We start from the raw sequence: 21,371 nt of genomic DNA, 5'->3' as shown, positions 1-21,371 counted from the left end.
TCCCATCAGTATTAGGTTGCTGTATTTTTGTTTTCTTTTTGTGAAAAGTCTCCTTTATAAATCCTTGAGAATGCAAGGACTAAGGATCTACGCCATCTATTCAAAACACCTGATAATTAAAATATCTATATGAAGGCTCCTCCTCCTTGAGAGGACCCAGAAAATCCAGCCTTTCTGCATCTTTTTATGCTCTTTGCTTCAGTTGCAGCTCTACCAGTGAAACATACACTATTTCCTCTCATCTTTTCGAGTATAAATTCTGCCTTCAATGAACTAAAGACTTGCTGACATTTGCTGTCACGAGTAAAGCACCAAGTACACTGATGATCTCAGCTGTGGCCTGCAGTTGAAATAATAATAGTAGCTATGGCAATGTTAGCATATGACCAAGAACAAAGACATCCCACAAAACACACTAGCCAAATTGGGGGAACATTCCAAAGAACAGTAAATGCTAACTCAGAAAGAGACAATTAATTATTCACTTTGTCATTCAAATATTTCGAAAAATTAATGACGTTTGCCAAACATATGTCTTGCATTTCCCTAAGATAGCAAGCTTATGTACAGTAGGAATTCAAATGACTCACATGCTATGATGTGACTGCTTAACATGGCTTATTAAATCAGCTCTCTGAAGTGTCCAGTACAATGACTATCAAATATCAAAGCATAGGAAATAGGGTCCTATTTTTTTCGTTGGTGTGTGCACAAGCAGAAAGCAAATTAATTGGAATTCATGCAACTCACCGAAGACATTTCTTACAGAATCTCTGCTGAGAATACCATGAAATGCAGCACTCAGTTCAGTAATACTTCATTGCTATGACAAAACACAGAGCCATTACCACAGTGAAGACACAGAACCTTCAAAATAAAACAAAAAAAGAAGCTCTTGGGATAGAGCACTTTAATCTCTACATCAGATTATTCAGCAGGTGGCCTGAAAAGATCCCAGTGATTTTGACCATAGAATCAGCAAGAGGGCCACTTACTGCCTCATAGACTTTGAAATTCCTTTGGACTTTTAATTAAACAAATATAAAACAAGGCAGAAGTAAATGTTCTCATTCAATTTGCATCTATTCATTGAAGCATTTATATCCTTTGTTACCTTAGTGCTCATACAGACTGCAAATATTTGGAAATTTTGTTTTACTTTTATGTTGGGAACCATTATAACTCCATTTTATGGTTAAGAGTGACATTCAGACTGAATGCCTTCTCACAGGCATGTAACCCAGTCCTCTCTAGACCATATACTAGTTTTCAGTAGTTTTGAATACATAAAAAAAAGACAAACTATGATAAAATGTAAGCCCTCCTAGGAACATCTAGAACAAATAAGTGTAATGACCCAGATAGAGAATATAAAAAGAAAAATTTGGTCTTGTGCAGATTGCACCTTGGCATAACTATATCAGACCAAAACTTAAGTTGACAATTTTGAACAGCAGGTTGATATGGCACAATGCAGAAAACCATGAAAAAAACCTAAACAAAACAGTGGCAATACCAAACAACCTTTCCACATCTCTGTTAACGTGTACAGAAATAGAATAAAGTGAGAATGGCTCCACATTTAAGCTGAAGTCTGCTGTAACTGTTTTTAAAGTCAAAGTCCCAGATATCTTGATAAAACCACTTTTGGGTCAAGTTATGTTCTTAATATAAATCATATAAATTGCCCTAAATAAAAGCTTTCTCAGCCCTCAGCTACACAATTCTTGGATATCTTCCATTAGCCTTCTGATCTTGATTCCTAGAATACCTTTTCTGGAATCAGACTGGACCCAGGGAATCAGACTGTCTATTTGATCCTTCAAAGAACTAACACAAATCTCTTACAAAGAAATATAAATAAAATCCAGGAGAGCTTCATTTCACAGAATCACTGGGTTGGAAGAGACCTTCAAGATCCAGTCCAACCCATATGCCCCAACACCGAGTGCCACATCCAGTCTTTCTTTAAACACATCCAGGGATGATAACTCCACCATCTTCCAGGCAGATAATTCCAGTACTATATCACATAAAAAACCTTCTCCTAATATCCAACCTATATTTCCCATGACGCAGCTTGAGACTATGTCCTCTTGTTCTGTCAGCTGCTGCCTGGAGGAAGAGACCAACCCCCACCTGACTACAAACACCTTTCAGGAGTTGTAGAGAGTGATAAAGTCACCTCTGAGTCATCTCTTCTCCAGGCTAAACACCCCCAGCTCCCTCACAGGGTTTGTGTTCCCAGCCCCTCACCAGCCTCTTTGCCCTCCTCTGGACGTGCTCAAGCATCTCAATGTCCTTCCCAAACTGAGGGTCCAGAACTGGACACAGCACTCAAAGTATGGCCTCACCAGTGCTGAGGGCAGGGGAGGGATGACCTCCCTGTTCCTGCTGGCCACACCATTCCTGATACAGGCCAGGATTCTATTTGCCCTCTTGGCCACACTGCTGGCTCATGTTCCGCTGACTGTCACCAGTGCCCCCAGGTCGCTTTCTGCCTGGGCACTCTCCAGCTAGACCATCCCCAGCCTATAGCACTGCAGGTGGTTATTGTGGTCAAAATGCAGGACTGGGCACTTGGATTTATTAAACTTCATCTTATTGGACTCTGCCCACCCATCCAACCATTCCAGGTCTCTCTGCAGAGTGCTCCCACCTTCCAACAGATGGACACATGCTCCCAGCTTAGTGTCATCCACAAACCTACTAATGAAAGACTCAATACCCTCATCCATGTCATTGATAAAAATATTGAACAGAACTGGTCCCAGCACAGATCCCAGGGGGACACCACTGGTGACAGGCCACCAGCTGGATGCAGCACTGTTCACCACCACTCTCTGGGCCCGGCCATCCAGCCAGTTCCTAACCCAGCACAGAGTGCTCCTGTCCCAGCCGTGGGCTGCAGCTTTTCCAGGAGTGTGCTGTGGGAGACAGTGCCAAAGGCCTTGCTGAAGTTCCAATAGACAACATCCACAGCCTTTCCTGCATCCACCAGGTGGGTCACCTGGTCATAAAAGGAGACCAGGTTGGTCAAACACCACCTGCCCCTCCTGAACCCGTGCTGGCTGGGTCTGATACCCTGGCCTCTAAGTGCTCTGTGATATTTGCAAAGTGGTTCACACACATGGGAACATACATATCTCAGTCAGAAGAAAGTAAATTAGAAAATCCCTACATATGCAAGCATATACTCAATAAAATCAGATTTTTACTACATTCATCCACATTAAGTAGAATTATGCTGCCTCAGTAGTTGGGAGTGAGACCACGTCCCCCAGGAAACAGGGCCAGATAACTTTCTGAGACCAATCTCAAGGAAACAATCCTGTGATGGTAGTTGGGTTGCTGAAGTGACTGAACAGGTCTTCCATATCCCAGATTTTATAGTACAAAATAGTTATATATGTATATTTTAACACTATTTTAGCTCATATTTAACACTTTACCTGTAATACAAGTTTCATGTGGGGCTAGAGCAAGAAGTATGAGCTATCATAGATGTGTCTTCTGTGGCTATGCCATTTGAAGAGCTCATTTATTTAGCAACAACACAGTTCACCCCACACAAACAAAAAATACCTAAAATGATATTTTTTACATAATTCTTTCCTATAGCTTTCATCAGCTTTATTTCTTTTTTAATTATTATTATTTGCATCAAAATTTTGCATATTTTCTTTATGAACATTTTTATTTTTTAAAAAATAAAAAATTTGAGTAGAAGCCCAGCAAGTGAAATGCCAGGCAAAATGTTACTTATTACATTTATCAATGGTACTTCATAATATTTTTACAGCTATTTACATTTTATTACATTTATTAATGGTACTTCATAATATTTTTACAGCTATTTCTCCTTGAACCAATAGCCATTAATGCAGTACCATTATTCAGATAATAACATTAGGCGGTATTTCTCTATTGCTAAAGCAAAAGATGAATAAGTTTTGCCTTGAACAATACATGCAAAGGGGATATAAAGTGAATTTGAAGTCTCAGTAATATATCTCTTAAAAACCTTGATATTAAAGTACAGTTAACTGTGGAGCAGGGAAAGTCAAACAGATTTGCACTATTTCCAACATTAATGCTCTGAAATGTGCTTAATAATAACATAAATTAGATTCCAGACAGCAGTCATATTCTTTGGGAAAGACAAGGGCAGATCAAATTCTGAAAGAGGAAAAGCTAGGAATCACCAGAAATAGCTTTCCAGAAAGCAATGTCCAGTGAAAAGTAAAAACACTCACTGAGCAAACTTTTGGATAATGACTCTACATAGTATGGGAGGAAGAGGGGTCAGAGAGCTGATGTACAATATCTATTTATACCATCCCTTCCCCTTAGTGCAAATGTCCAGGAGGGACAAATGAAAAAGGGAAAAAATGGAAGGGGTGGTCACACAGACAACCTGAGTTTAATACACCAGATCAAGAAATTAAATATTTTCAAGCAATGGATAAGTAAAATGAGGCTTGGCATTATTTGGTTGCTTGAGACACAGCTGAGAACTGGATCTCTGCAGCTCAGGCAAGCCCTGCCAAGGTTCGCCTGAGGAGCAGGAAATCAGAGATAACTCCAGGTACCTTCAAGCTTCATCAGACTCCTACTGTCCCCCCAGGGAGAATGGAAAACAACAGATACAGCTCTGCAAAGAGAAAACATTTCAAGAAGTAACATTCTGAGGTGGAAATTCACCACCAGCTGAGAGCAAGAAAGGAGCAAAGAGCAAAAGAGAAAACGTGCTTTCAAATACCATGTGTCTGAAAATAGAGCAAATGTGTGCAAGAACAACAAGCTTTCTGTGAGTTGTGCTGGAAGCACAGCCCAGGGCCAGTGCATCTCCACTCATATTTGGGCAGCTGGCCAGAGACTACACAAGTGACTTTCCTCCCATTATTTTCTCATTTTCATTAAACTGCATTTTAGGGCACCACAAAACAAGTCTACTTTCTCTACATTTTTCTCAGGCACATACCCTTTGCTCCCCACATAAGAATAATCTCTCCTGGCAAATAAAGCAGATCCCCATTAATTATATCTCTCTCTCCACTTTTGCAGCTTTATTTGTAGGAATACTGCCATGACTATGGACTGTTTGCCAAGAGGCCTTACACATGCTTTTTTCATTATTAGACTACTATAAAATTTAACCATATAAGTCTCCTGTGCTGTACCCTCCTGACAATGCCAACAGCCATTCTAAAATAGACTACTTCAGAGGGCGAAGAGACCAGGCCTTTTGCAACTCATTAAACTGAAGTTTATTTTTGCCTTGTTAGTAGATGTGATTCTGCTCCTGCTGATGGGCACTGCAGCAGCCTCAGCTCTCATATGAACATTTTAAAAAACATCAGACCTTGTCATGCTCAGCAGTTACAAAAAACTTCATTTAACTAAGTGGGAAGTTTGCATGTCAGGGCTAAAAACACAGCAAGGGGAGATTTTACTATTTGACATTAAAAGATTTTTTTTTTTCTAAATTGCTGGGGAAATAATGGTGTACAAAGAATGAGCTTGTTTTTTACTTTCTCTTCAAATCACAGAGGTTAATTGATTCTACAAATACAGAACTGTAAGCAAAAACAAACAGATTCTGAAATAGTAGTTTTTATCAATAGGTAACAGATCACTTTGTAGTGGAGCATGATACCATTTTCCCCTTGTAAAATGATCTCTTGAAGTAAAAAGAAATTATTCGCTTATCCAGAGGCTCACAACAGACTAGAAATATGGGACCAAACAACATTCAGGCTTTGATCACTTTAGTTAATCCTAACAAGCAATAATTTACTTGCTATCATTAATTTCCCATCAATGGTAAAGAATCTGTCTCTGAGGGACACAGCCTCTTTTTCCAGTGTGTGAAGACAACACACATGGTAGAGACTCTGGAATTTATTCTCTCAGTGCAGCAAAAGATAGAGTAAATAACACTGTCCCTAATTCAACTTTCAGGAATGTCAGCCAGAGCAGTCAGGGAAGGGCACCAGCTGCCTGTCCTCTCATTCTGATCTATTGCAGCAGCAAGGCAACAGTATCTGACAGAAAGGGAAAGCCCCAAACTCTCATACACCACAGCAAACACCCACCAAGATAAAGACTCGGGCTTTGCACCAATTATAAAAAACCCAAAGAACAGTATTGTAATCACAATACTGACGCTTCACACACACTTGCTAACACGTCACTGCTTTATTTTCATGTCACTTAATAGCTAAGGTATAATGTGTTTAACAGCTTTGAAAATATGATCAAGAGCCACCATCCTTGTTTCAAGAAGCTTACATCTATAGCAAGCCCCCAGCACTGTTTACCCCTGCAGAGCCATAAGCACCCGGGAAGAAAGGAAGAAATGCAAGCCAGTGCCCATTTAGCAAAGCAGCAGTGTCTGCACTATCCTGAGCATCATGCAGAAGCTGAGCACAGCACCCTTCATTAAACAAAATGTTTTCTGGTGGGATGAAGTAAAATGCAATGTTGTTTGTTCACTGTCTTGTTGGAAGTGATACAAGAACCTGGTAAGTTTAGGTTGAAGGGAGCATAAAGAGACCGTAACTACACAAGGGCAGCCGCCCTGTGCCCAATCCCCGTGCTCCCCCATCACGCTGGCATTGCCTAAGGATGTAAAGCCCAGCACAGATGGCCCTGCGTGATTGTCTGAATACGCTGATGGAGTCATTCTTTCAATGTCACTGAGATTTATTTCTCTGTCTTAAATCTCTGCTGAAAAATACCCCCAGTTTCATGAAGTTGCCCACAGCTTCCCACAAATCCCAGCCCAGCTGAGAAAGCAGGACATAACTTAATCCTGGAGGCTTGTAAAGAAGGCAGCCAAGCCCCAGATTCCCTAAAATACCTTTGAAGTTAGTTATTTCTTTCTCCCAAGGTGTTTTATCCTTGAAAATCAATCATCCTTCTAAAAACAAAAGCAGAGTTGGGGATTTTTTTCCCATTCCACCAATTAAATCAATGAATCCCACATTTTCTCCCTTATAATTTTCCTCAAAGAAAATCGAACTCCCCTCCAGTGCCTCCAGCACTCCCCAGGTGAGCATGGTATACCCTGAAAAACCAAGCAAGGACTTTTCCACTGTTGAAAAATACTGCAGCACTACACCCATCCTGGTCACAGTGAGATGAAGACGTCCTTGCTGCACTAACAGAAAAGGATTGCTGGTGGCTGTCACACCCCCATAAAATGAAAAAAAAAGAAAAAAAAAGTAAATACTGGAAGACTTCAAAAGATATTGCAGGGGACTACAAAATACATGCAGGATGTTAACAGAATTATAGATTAACAGGAAAAGCAAAGAACAGTCCAGACTTGGCCTTGCTCTGTGAGCAGTCAGCCACGCTGGAGGTGCCACACCCAGAGCTCTTTACTGGGCCAAGCTCCCTCTGAGCTCAGGCACCTGGCAGGGACCAGGGGTGTGTGACAGCTTCCAGCACCTCCTGCTGCCCCTGGCACCTCCCACCAGCAGCAGGGCCACTGAGAGTGGCCCCCAGACAGCTCCCCACGAGGGACGCCAGGGCCAGCCTTGACGGGCACATCCGCCCTCACTGGGTGACACAAATTATTTCTGTGCTAAAGGACAGGAGCAGCATGTGAGCTGGTTTTCTCTTTAGGTTTGTAGGAAGGCTGTGTCTATCTCAACAGGGTGGTCTAACAGACAACATCACTGATTAGGAATGACTCCCTCAACAATATTTTATAATTCCAAACCTACATAAATACATGCAGTAGCCCTACTTATCCAGCTACTCAGGTCCACCCTAGTAAATGGCTATATGGTTATTGGACTGAATTCTTCCACTGAACTTTGGTGATATTTCAAGACTATAATAAGTCCATTGGCCCAAATAACCTGTTTAAATTCACAGTAGAAGAGTCAACCTGGCTACTAGCTCACACTATGCTGCACCATCTACACAGACAGACACACACCAAAGAAATAGTTTTCCCTTGTGATTTATTAGCAACACATTTGGTTGCCCCCAATTAAAACAAAAAACCACAAACCCAAACACTGGGGCTCTTGCCCCACCAAAAAATCACCTGTGCAAATTCTACTACAATATCTCAAGCAGCATCTTTGCATAAGAATTTAGAGAAAATATCCTTACATCCCCTGAGCCAAATCTGTTATGTGAGAAGGACCATTAATGTCAGCAGGGATTCAAAGTGAGGAGGATTGGCTCCATGCTCAGTAATAAAGCCTTCTCAAGAACATGAAATCAGACTCAGTGTAATGTAACAGGAGTGACTGGAAGCCACAGTGGCACTGTGTGGACAGTCTGTACCACACTACTATTTGAGGACTATAAAGCAGGTAGTAGATCAGTTGTACAATTTTTCTGGAGATGATGATAATGAGCAGTGACTGTCTGGTGCCAGTGCTACTTCAAATTGCTATTTTAATACAGCTCACATCAACAGCAGCACTGACAAACATAATCAAAATGGCAGTACATTCATGTACAAGATAGGAATATTGTCCTCATTTGAAAATGAAAAATAAAGCAAAGAGATGGAACACTGAAAAGAGGAAAAATGCTAAAGGAAGAAAGAACCAGTATCATTTGGAGTTGAATCACTATGCACAACTACAGTCTGACAATCCAAATGTGGACTTCATGGGCAATAACATGGATACAGTGATCAGAATACTTTTTTATTTTTGTATAGCAATGAGATCAATGTGTGCCACAACATAGGGAAAGCACTGCCACAAATGGGTTCCTACTGTATATTTTTGGAGAGCATGGGCTTGATTTTGAGCACAGCATTTATTCAGTTTTCTCCTCCTTCCCAATCAGGTTCTCATTATGTCGTCTAAAACCTTGATTCAGCCAAGCACTTCTGTATGTGCATTGTTGGAACATGTAATTACTTCCCATTAAAGTCAACGGGACTAAGTAGCATGGTTAAGTGCTTTGCTGAATCAGAGCCTAAATGACATCAGCTGTGCCAGTAAGTTACAGGTGTAAAAAGAACCCAAAAACAAACAAAAAACCCCCCAACCAACAACAACAAAATAACAAAATTTTAAAAAAATCCCAGCCCCATGTTTTAAAAATTTGACCTTTTTCTCAGCAAAGTTTTATAATAGGCACATTTGTGATTTTTTTGTGGATTTTGCTTAGTTGACTGATGATATACTACCTTTTACCTCTCTCAAATATTGCTGTGCTTGTCCTTGCTGATTCTCTAGAAAACAGGATAATTTTTAGAGAAGAGAAAAAACAGAGCACTGAGGAGACAAACATTGTTCTGGCTTGTCAAAAGTGAAGAGAGAAATAGAAGGAAAGCACAGAGAGTTATTTGCCCTTGAAATCTCTTAATGAGATGGATTAGTCTTTTTTTGAAAAAAAGACACCAAACACATGCACAAAACAAAACCCACAATAGCCCACAAAAAGCTTCCTGAACCAGCTTATTCAGGAAAAGATTATGCAGGGTTTGCATCTCTCCTTCACCAGTTATAGGTTTAAAGATAGCTGCATGCAGCCTGCACAGCAATGAGGAGCACTTAAACGCCCGATCTCAGCCGCAAACAATTCAGATCTGTCTCCCAGTCCTCACGTGCAATCCTTAAAACTGTTCACCCAAATGCCTTTCCCAGAGACAGGCTCACAATGTCATATCTGAAGCAAAGGCACCTTAGACACACAACTAAGGATGCTCTTACTCAGAGTTCTGGTTGTTTTGTGACTCTCAGCAGGATGTCTGCCTACATTTGCAGCAACACTTCTGAAGCATTGCAAAAACACAGCTACAAGTTAGTTGGGCAGAACTCATATCAGAGAAAAATGTGTGTTTAACTGCGATAAAAGTACTGCTAAGAGCACCTTGAAAGACTTTGAGAAGTTCTGGAAAAAATACATCAAAGGCACAAATTTATACAAATTCATCATTTGTAACTGTCATCAAGACAGGTTTACTTTGTTCTAATTGAGTCCCAATGCTGTGAACACAGCTTTGGTATGTGAATACCTAGATGTCATATTCAGGAGTCCAGCATGGAAAATCTTATCTATGAGGAAGCAACGTCATGAGTTCCACATGACACAAAACTGATGGATGCACCCACATCACAGAGGTGACACAGGGGACACACAGAAACACAAAGGAGTGGATCAATGGGAACAAAATGGCGTGTTTCAAAGTGGACAAATAGCTCTTGGCAAATAGCCAGGAGTGGCATATCAATAGGAATGCCTATAAGAAAGCAACTATCAACCAAAAATTTCAGTCACAAGCTGTGTAGGCACAAGACACCCATAATAGACACCAAGAGAATTAGTATCTTAAAAATACCCAACCAAACACAAAAGTAATATTACAACAGAGTTTAACCTTTAATCACTGTTTCCAGACCAAAATATGTTAAGTGGTTTCTCTAAAAAAGTCTTCAGTTGAAGAATTTAACATATATTCTACTTCTTCTATTTATTTCTTTAGATTTTAAAATGTGCCTCTCCAAAGGTCTAGGGAAAATATACAGATAATTTAAAATTACACAAAAAATTCCAGCTAAACCAATGGTCAAAATAAAAAACCTTCCCAGAACCCTGACCCTAACCCTTCTCAAAAAAGAATCCCACCTTTTGAACCCAGTAACTATCACATAGTCTTTTTCCTAAGAAAAAGCTTGGGAAAATAGTTGGGTTCTCCCACTACCAACCAGGAGGTTAGCTATTGGCCCATGTCTAACATCTAAGACCATGACATGCAGTGACAAAAATTATTCCTGACACTCAGCTTTCCCTTCTCATCCTCTCTTTGGTATTTCTGCTGCATCTGCAAGTTTATTTTAACAAATGATTTTTATCAGCTGTTTATCTTCACCCACTGGTATTCTTTGAGACCTCCTAAATATGTCCCTGGAGATAAGACAACCACCATCCTTTTACCATCTCTACTCCTCCCCTTTTTTTTCAGTTTTATCCCTGGAGATGGTCACTTGACATGATGAACTAAGCAGAAGTACTGAATATTAGTGTTTCTCAAAACCATAATTAAAATTGCTCTGTTTCTTTCAGCTTGTAGGGTGCCATTTTGTAGATGCATAGAGACAGAATAAGAGTCAGACAGAAATAGAGCCAGCAGAAGAACTGGGAACATAATGCGGATCTCATTTCCCTTCGCCTTGGTTGAGGAGTTGAACTAAACAATAGGGACAGTCTATTTCAGCCTATTTTCAGGTACAGTATCTTCAAGAGCTATTTTCATATCAGAGGTAAAACCAGGTCTAAAAATCTCAAGAATTTTTTTTTGTCCTTCAGTCAGTGGGAAAGAGACAGGAACACTTAAGTCATAACACATTAAAATGAAGGGGGAGGGCCAGCTTTTTTTCTGTGCTGAGCAGCAGAAATGTTGTTGTCACGCTCAGATGAGCTTCATAGACTTTTTGGATGACAAGTTGCAGATAATTAGAAAAAAAACCCCTTTAACTGAATGTATAATCCCATTATTAATTTACAATTAATAATCTGTATTTTATTGAACAGAGCAGCCATGCTATAAATGTAAAACACATTGCATGATAGCCGACTCTTTCCAAAACTTCATTTGTAATGGGATCTGCAGTTCTTAGCTGCAGTAATTTATAATAATCACCAGTATATACTGCACACAATTTATGCTATATGCTGTGTGCAAAACAGGAGTCAGAAATGTCATACTTTAGGTCAGAATCAGTCATACTTTTCACAGAAAATTATTTATTCTTTACACAAACCTGATAGGAGTAGAAAGATACTAAAGGCAGAATTTCATCGCAAAAGACAGCAGGCCGGTCTGTTTATTGATGGAAGCCTTAACTTACTGCAGGCAGCAGTTCAAGGTCTGTACATTGCCTTGAGGAGAGAAAACTAATTCAAGACTTCCCTATTCTCATCTCTAAAGTTAGATCTTCTTCCACCCTATTTCTACAGATTCACTGAAGCAAATTACCAGTTGGTTATTTTCACTTTTACATGCTTATTATGCCCTTACTGATGATGGTTTTGATTTCACGGCAAGTTGATTTTTTTCCTGAATGCACAGTTCTACCACCTAAGAATGAATACAAATGTCTCCCCCTTGGTCTTATAAAGAGTGCAATTAATTTTGTTTTGATTTATCAATATATATATAAATAATAGACCTGCAAGTGGGAACAGTAGTCCTCAAATCAACCAACAGATGAGCCAACAAATGCTGGAGCATCAAGGAATCGACAATCAAACATTCTAAAGAAGTTAATTGTTTGGAGACACAGACTAAGTAGAGCAAGAGTTGTAATTACATTTCCTTTTACCAGCTGCAAGTCAATCTTAGACACTCAAAGCTATTTTCCAATATTATTCAAATCACAGTGATAGTGACTGTGTGTTGGTGTAGGAGAGCCCAAGGATCATTAGAAAAAGTGTTCTTCAGCACTAAGAATTTGTTGCACTGATGGAAAAAACAAAGATATGTCAACCCTGTGTCAAATGGAAAGCCTTGGCAATCTGACCCAGGAAGTCATTAGAGCAGAGTGCATTTCCATGTAAACAGGGACAGAAGTACATCATTTTCGTGTTCAAAATTACTGGCACACATCTTCCAAGGACAAAACAAACAAAACCACACAACTACATGAGATATGTCACAAGAGACATTTCCATGGTAATTTGGCCCCTCAAAATAGAGCTGCAACAGTTCAGCTTGGAAACTACCTTACTGATTTGGAGAGATTCTAGCAGACTACTTGGTGCAAATCAATGGTTACAGTGCAAATGAACAATGGATACCTTTCCAGTCTGCGTGGAGTTGGAGTAGGGCTGTATTTCTCTGTCTGCGCTAAATCCTTTCTAAACACATCTGAAGTCACAGAGCATAGGCTGTAAATTCAGTTAATGCATGGCCATTTTCTGCAGTTTATTCCAAACTCTTTAACACTTCAAAATGTGCACCCAGTATTGTTAAAGACACCAAAAAATTTTGCTACCAACTTTTGCAGAAGTCTAGAGATCTCTTGTGATTTACAGAGCACAATTTACTTTTCCTCTTTCTTCAGAGGTCTTCCAAGAACTAACTTTGAAATACATAAATTACACGTATTTTCTTTTGGTTCAGTTTCCATTGCAATGAATCCTAGAGATTTTGGTTCCAAGGCAGCAGTATCCTGTTATCTTTCTTCTGCCATTGAGATTGGCTGCACCCTGCATAGATATGTACTCATATCTGATTCAAGGAACAATCAGAATCCTTGGGAAATATTAAATTGTACATGTATTTTGCAGTAAATCATCAGCTAAAAACCAGAAGATGACTTTGGAAGAGGGTGTTTTCTGCCTGTGAAATACTTTAGCAATAGGGTAGAAGGCCATGTGTCTGTTCACTTTATCTTATTTTCTCTGTCTCTTCCTTGCTGCACTTTGACTGTTTTTCAATTTTTGCAAATTCCTCCATTTTTATTGCCCAGAGTTCAGGGCAAATTAAAGCAGGCTTTCTTTTTTCTCAGCTCATTATCTGAATGGCGCTGAGCTATGACAAAGGTAGAAGCAAATTCCTTTCCATTCCCCCATGCTTATTGCTAGGGCCACCAATAGGCAGAGGTATAAATAGGGGATTTGGTAGGTGCTTCTAGAACTTAGAAGTATCTGTTTCATCCCTATTTGCAAAAGGGCCTAGATGCTGTCACTGTCCTTCCTGAGTAGGAATGTACATGCAACCTCTTGTGTCAGTGGAAGGCCATGCTCGGGGCTCAATTACAGATCTCCTCGTAGTTTAGGAGCTTAAATCTTGCCCAATCTTCAAGTTATACAGACCTGAATGTCTCTGGATCTTGTCCTGAGCTCTTGAATTGCAAGTTCAGCAGACGCAACAGCAGTGGCTAATGCTAACTGTGAGGCACTATGCTTTCCACAGCCAAGTCATAGACAAACAGCTGTAGAAATCTGAACTAAAATGAAGCAATCTCCAGTCCATAGGGATTGTACAAAGCAGTTGTTGCATTATTTTCTGGTGTTTTCTGTAGTCTCCTAGAGCATAGGTGCAGTTTGTAAAAGCGCATTAAGACCTTGCAATTAAAAGGGTGGTGTAAATATGAGGAGTATTTTTTCAATATGAGCCAGAGTCCTGTACTTCTCAGATGGAAGTGTTGCTACATTTAGTAGTTTAGACAGAGATCTTCATTAAGGGGGTTAATGCATTTATTATGGATATCCAAGGGGTTCTCTTCTACTAAATTAACCACATTTTAAGCTTTCTAGATAAAGAATTCATTTTCTACATGCCTAGAAATTAAAATCTTCTAATGTTATGCTTGAGGTTATTGGCACTTCCTCATCTGAAAAGTGTTTTAGAAAGATCCAGCAATGAATTTCCTGAATGCATGAAAACTTCAGCCCATACCTTATGAACTGCTGCATACAGCATATTTATCTGCAAACCCAAGGTCGGTTCCCATGGCCTCAGTATGTGACATTCAGAGGCATCAGATTTGCTGCCTTTATGCCTTCCAGTTAAGCCTTTCAGACTTGGTTAAGCATCCAAACAAGCTTGACTTAGCTTTTGGCACCATAAGCACTGCTCACGAGCCTCAGTTTGGCCACACACTCCTGCATGGACTAGGGTTGTTCATCCCAATTTGGGGTCTTTAATAACTGACAGAAGATGCTGCTGCCCCTACCTCCACCCTGTGTCCTGGGTGAGAAGTTGCAGGGGGCTCTTTCCAGAAATGTAGATAAATTTTATGCTTGTAGGATCCTTCACAGTGACCCTGGGCAAGGTAACCCTTTGCTGGAGAGCAGTGCAGGATTCCCAGGATGCCCAAATCTTTATACTAGCTAGCACTAAGAGCTCCCTGTCTCCCATGCTGAAGATTTTCAGGCTTCATTTCTAGGTATGCACTATTACCTCACACAGACAGGAGGTTATCTGAAATCCCCTGTCCTTGCTAACTGCTGTGCTGGATGCAAGGCAGCTGTTGTGGTCTGTGCTTGAGATAATGTAACCTGGCAGCAGCAATGTGGCAATAGCTCAGTCACAGGCAATGCTCTCTCCTTAACCAAGCTTAGGAGGGGAGTTCTGCCTGGGCTATACTGTATATTTTGCTTCTCCCCACATTCTGTGTAAAGTTTGCTGCACCATGTAACTTAGATGTTTAAATCCTTCCTTACATCTCTTCCTACAAGCCTAAAAAATGTTTCCACTAATGTGTCCTGAATAACAGTTTCTTATAGAAATGCTCACACTGGTGACTTTCTGAAGTGTTTAAATTCAGTGTCTAATCAGGCACAGATTACTTTGTCCATCTGAATAAAAAGTACGAGCAAAGAGAGGAAGATTATACACTAAATAAATTAATCCCACCTGGAGAATGCTGCTAGGAGGGCCAAAAAGCCCAACATAGGCAGTAACATTTACAGTAATACCATTCTATATGTGCTTAAAGATGTTCCAGACACCCTAAATTATAGAAATATAAAGCCTGAAAATATTTTTCTTGAAAGCACAAGAGACTCCTTAGTGCAAACTTTTCTGCTTCTTTCTCCCAAAATTTACAGCTGCTGAAGTCTTTCCAGCACCTGGTCAATGTCTAGTTGCAGTTTCAAATACCTACCACACAGTGGGTGATTTTGGGTGACAGTACTCAGCTTATATTACAGCACATGAACACAAGAAAAGTAAATACCTATTTCTCCTCACTGCAGATAGAAATGAGACTGCAGAGCTGGTGGAGTGCTACTCCGAAACAGCTTCCTGAGGATTCTTGACTGTGAAATAAAGACAGCAATTGCACCTTAAAGAATGAATGCTTCCCATGAAGACACAGTACTTTATAGAAATTTTCAAAGTGCAGGACAGTGTGTATCTGCACTTGTTAGAATAAAAAACTGATAAAACTGATCAACTGCAGCAGAAACATCAAAATAGGTTCATTTCTCACTCTCTCATTATAGTCAGTAATTATTTATTAGCTAATGATTTGCATAATGTTTTATCTTTCCAATTATCAAAGGACAGTGAAATTAAAGTGATGCACAAAGTCTTTACAAACTGTCTTCATCAAAGAGCTCTGTCCCTCAAGATTTACCATCCCCAGAGGAAGACCATAAGCCTCATGACCATGATCAAGCTGTGTCAGTCCTAAAGTCCATCTAGCTCAGAATTTAATTGCTCCTACTGGCTATGAGCAGATGCTCAAGGAGTGTAAAAATAATCAATTAGTGCTTCAGTACATTGAATGCAAGAATCACATCTAAACCATAATTTTAGCAGCCACTAATACGTGTATCCTTTATGAATTCATCCAAATTCTTTTTCAACCCACTAATGCTCTTGGCTATCACAGCTTCCTGTAAAAGGATATTCCAATTTGATTCTGTGTTCCGTGACTAGTACTGAAATTAGTTTTAAAGTTGTTGCTGGATACTTTTATTCTCTTTCTGTCAAAAAAAAAAAGTGAACATTTCCTTCCTCCATCCCCAGTGCCCCATCTTCTCTAGGACATTCATAGTTTTATAAACCACTCTCCTCCTTCAATCATCTCTTTTTAAAGGTGAAATGCTTTTTTAGCCTTTCCTTACACAGGTTTCATTCCACATCTTTTATCAACAATGTTTGTTTTTTTTTACATTTCAGCTCTGTTTAGCCTTTTCAGATAAGGATATCAGAATTGTTTGTAGTTATCAAGATGTGGGAGCACCATAGATTTATTCTGTTACATAATGGTCCTTCTATATTTTGTTACCAACCCCTTTTCTAATAATTCTTGGCATTCAATTTTTTTTTTCTGCTGTGAACAATGACATAATTTTTATTGAGAAGCAGCCACATTAACACTAAAATATTTCCTGCAATGTCAGGTTAGAGCCCATCATTCATATACATTCATAAATGTTATTTTCCATGTGTCTTACTTTGCATTTACCAAAATTGATCTCTCCCCCAGCTTATCATCAATTATGAGACTTTTCTCCAATACTTTAGAGTTAGACTCTCCTATTAGACTTCTGCTTATTCTTTTCATATTGTAAATGGACTGTATGGAAACACTGAACACACAACATTATTTTCAATGGGATCACCTAGCTAATCTCTCTTTTAGAAAAAACGAAAAAACATTTATTCCCACCTTCTATTTTCTAGCTTTTATCTGGGAATAAATCCACAAAAGGATCTTTCTTCTAATCCTATGACTCTTTAAATGCCTGAAAATCCTGTTTTTGTTGAATCTGCATGTACCATTTTAAGGAGATGATCCATAAGACAACTGATTAGGACACTGAAAGGAGCTGATTCCACACAAAAAATCCCATAATTTAATTGCAAAGAATTATATAGATTTTGTTCTGAAACTAAAATTCTTCCTCAATGTTGTGCTATCAGGAGCACTAAGAAAGGTTCATTGTCATCAACAGGAGCTACACAGATAACTGGAATGGGGGAAAAAGCAGAAAGGCTTTCACTCATTAACACTCTCATTATAGGTTTGTTAGGCATGGGTTAGGAGTCTAACTCTCATGGGCAATATCTGAAAAACTTCTTGGCATGTTTCAAGTGTGAATGGAAAAGGACATAGCTCAGCTCTGTGCCTGATAGCTTAACCACCACTGCCAATGACTGATACAAGTGTAAATGGAGCTTCACTGTCCTCCACACTCAATTAAATTAGGTGTGCACTGCATTCTTCAACACACTTATTTTTGTTCAGCTCTCCAATAACTCACGAGTCCCCAGACCACATTTTTGAATGCAGAAGAATGAAAATAAGCATAAACATACACCTAAGTACTGATGGCATAAGGTGTTGCTTAACATATTGACAATTTTAGTGGACTTCCTAATATCTCCATGCATGTTTTGCTCTATATCAAAATTCCTCATCACTCAAATTCTCTTTTACATAGTCTAAACTCTTACTTAGATAGCAAATCTTAGAGAATACACATTATTCAAAATACAAAGGAAGGCAAAAATACAGCTACTATGAAAAAGATCTATCTGAACAACACCCTCTACAAAACAAAAGCAACAATTAAACAGCATAAAGTTTTGAACTCCAGCTGAAAGTGACCCAATTTTTTTTCAATGTTTGTATAACAGCAGCAGCTAAAAATGCAAAATGGGGGAGGGGAATTTTGATATAAAGATGAACTCAGAGAGGCAGTATGGAAATACATCTTTCTCAAGGTTATTCATTTTATTACAAAGAAACTCATCCATACAAGAAGATCAACAGAACTGGTTGACCTAGTACTCACAAATATGTTTCTCTTTTAGCCTTATGTCTGAGTGTTTTAGCACTGTGGTTGGAGTCTTGGTTCTAACTATAGGTTAGGGGAAAAAAAAGACTAAGGATAGCAAGTTAATAAAGTTAGAAAATGTTTAAGTGCTTGCTTGTACCCCTCAAGAAAATAAAAGGAAGTATTATTTCTTGGCCTGCTTTTCCTGCACCACAGGCTAAGCTGAATGTTCAAAACTCACTGTGGATCAGTCAGTAAGCTATTTTATTCACATTTCTGGGCCTAAAATATAGATTTCTTCTTTAAGGGACACCATTTAAAACCAGAACAAAATACCCTCCAAACCCTCAAACTTTTCTTTATTTCTAGCAAATAAATAGCATTTTCAGGGGCTTGTTCTGTCCTTGGCATGCTGAATAGAGCTCTAGCTATATTTACCACATTAATATATAAAACTATTCTGTCATCACTCTCCTTTTATGCTTTTAAATAAAGCTTACATAAGGTACTGCCACTTTATAATTTTGGCAGATCAATAAAGTCAAGAAAACAGCAGCCACATCTTTCTGGTTGCAATTACTAAGATTATATTAGTGGTATTTAGTGCATTTAGGCTATTAGAACAGCAATACTTATATTTTATATAGGTGGGGCTGGTAACATCAGCTATTAGTAAGATTGCTTAACAGTTCCTATTTTAAGATCCTGTCTTTAATGTTTTAGTTGCTTATAACTCTGGAAGTTTTCTGTAGACTGAACTGGAATTTTCCATCCTAAGTACTCTACAGAAATATCATAATCACTTCCCTACCTCAAAAAACAAGGTAACCCCTTCTGCCCATGTTTAAAAAATAAACTCACCATCCCCCTACTTGATGTACTTGTCTAAGAAATGTTCTGGTGTCTCCAAGATTTTGAAGAGTGACTTGAAACTTCCTAAGAAAAGGCTTGATAAATTCTGCTGCTGCTCAGTAGAGATTTCTTCAGTTTTGGTAGAAGTTGTCCATGGAAGATGCCTCCTGCAACACTACATGCCAGATGTAGGAATTTAAGAGCACATGCCCTGTGTCTCCATGGATCACAGAAAGCTATTGCTTTAATCAGATACAGAAAAGACAAGAGAAAGGGGAAAGAAGATGAGACTACAGAGAAATGGGATAAGAATCCATTAAAAAGAAAATTGAGGTTGATGTGCAGCATGCAGACTGGGGCTAGCCCAGGGAGAAGAGGAGGAAAAGACCAAAAATGCAAAAAGCAGGAGGCATTAGAAGAGATATATCAGATAAGTCACTCATGTGCAAAAGAACTGAAAGTTACTGGGGCAAGAAAAAAATGGTACCAGAGAAAGGACCAGAGTTCCAGGGGCTGCAGGAGGGTCCTCGGGCCAATTTAAGTTTAACTGAGGAATCAGCTGTGATTTGGAGCTACAATTTAAAATGTATTGTATAACCCAGTCATCAGAGCAGGGTTTGAGTTCACACAGAATGCCAACACAGAGTGGACTGTGTGGGAGGAAACAAAATACCATTTAGCAGCTGCTTTCACAGGCACCATCCTGCCTGTGGCCTGGCTGATGTCAGATACCCATAAAATTAGAGGCCAGATCAAACCAGCACAGGATGCTCCCAGAGATCAGTTTTGCATTCTTATGATTGTTCTTTGATTAGAACTTCTGTGAGCGCACATGTATGTATGCTGTTAGATGCACCCACTTAAGAATAGGCTTTTTTCTCTCTTACAAAGGGAGTAAAGTAAATCCCATAATAATTTTCTTTCTAATAGAAAATTATTTTCTTCCACAACATCCTTGAAACCTCATTTGAAACATCAGAAACAAAAAAAAAAAAAACCAAATCAATCTGACAAAACTTTCAATCCATGTTGCTGATTCAAGAACCCTTCCCAGCCCATTATATTAATGCCACTCACTTCTCACTTTTCAGAACACAAAGATGGAAAACATCTGAGATTACTTTACTGTGCAACCTCTTTTGAGGTTTGGTCAAGAATATGGAGAAAGAAAGAGGTCAATTCATGTCTCAGGTTGTAGAGACCCTAGTTATACAGCAGCTCAGCAAATACCACTGATAAATAACATCAATATTTGCTTTGACAATGAGTTAAAAGCATCTTGTTTCAAAACTTGTCCATTACTGAGATATGGCAATAGAATGGAGAAATTTTAAATTTTTCTTTTATTGTTTTCCCTTCTCTGTCTACTCTCTGATACAAAATGAAAACACACCCTTCTAACCTTAGGAGTATTACTGTTATCCATAGCCCATCATACATGAAACTCTCAGACTGCTGTGTCAAAGTGGACAAACAAGACTGACACATTCAAAGAAACCAGAGGTTACTCTTAGAGGCTTTGTACACATCATCCGCACTGCATCAATGCTGCAAGTCAGTATGCACAGACAGGGATTTATATTCTACTAGCTTCTGTATAACCAAAAGTGAATAAAAAGAAAGTTCTTAGTTATCGCCAGTGTTTTACTTCTCATTTCTTAGCTGAGATCACATTCCACATTTGGTATTTTAACCTTGATTCTTCCTTTAACTTTCTGTCCCAGGGGCAAGAAGGTAAGGGTGAAGCTCAGTAAGTGTGTTCTGGAGCTTATGAAGTTTGACCGCTACAATTCAATTTAGGAAAAATGTACTCAAATAAAATAGCAATACCATTTGCATTAAATAACAAAATACAGCACCAAGGTTTAATTTTCTTATATTAAATATCAGTACTGCTGTTAGTTAATGTTGCAGAAAATTGGTATCTATCACATTTCAAACATTACATTATTTATCAATAACTAAAGGAAATACATAGAGCTAATTTCCAAAGGAATCCATAATCTATGGGTTTTAGAATCAAACAATGGATAGATGTTGAAATAAGCAAGGAATTTATAGCTCATAGACAAATTAAAGATTCATAAGGGATATCAACCCTTATTTTTTTGAAGGTAGAGACTGGTTTCTAATGTCAGAAGAAAAATAAGAGCTACTTTGAGATAACTATAAGAGCAAGTGGCACAAAGCTACATTATAAAACCAGCGAAACTTTGTCAGAAGGAAATTATCAGATAACTGCCAGTCCAGTTTTTGGAGAGTTAAAGTGTTATTTAATTTTTTTCTTTCCC

The 21,371-nt window shown here is 38.9% G+C and overlaps 1 long non-coding RNA gene across 1 annotated transcript in view; it reads right to left on the bottom strand.

Annotated features, from left to right (window-relative positions):
* The window catches only part of LOC115948151, a 127,176-nt gene extending 107,563 nt beyond the window's left edge, over positions 1 to 19,613 (bottom strand). The window contains exon 1 of the long non-coding RNA XR_004082005.1: positions 19,568 to 19,613. This is a non-coding gene — a long non-coding RNA (uncharacterized LOC115948151). The remainder of the gene's footprint in view (positions 1 to 19,567) is intronic.
* Positions 19,614 to 21,371: the final 1,758 nt, after the last annotated feature.

The sequence above is a fragment of the Geospiza fortis genome, unplaced genomic scaffold (genome assembly GCF_000277835.1).
Source record: "Geospiza fortis unplaced genomic scaffold, GeoFor_1.0 scaffold112, whole genome shotgun sequence".
In the NCBI taxonomy this organism is placed as follows: Eukaryota; Metazoa; Chordata; class Aves; order Passeriformes; family Thraupidae; genus Geospiza; species Geospiza fortis.
This window is presented reverse-complemented; position numbering and strand designations above follow the sequence as displayed.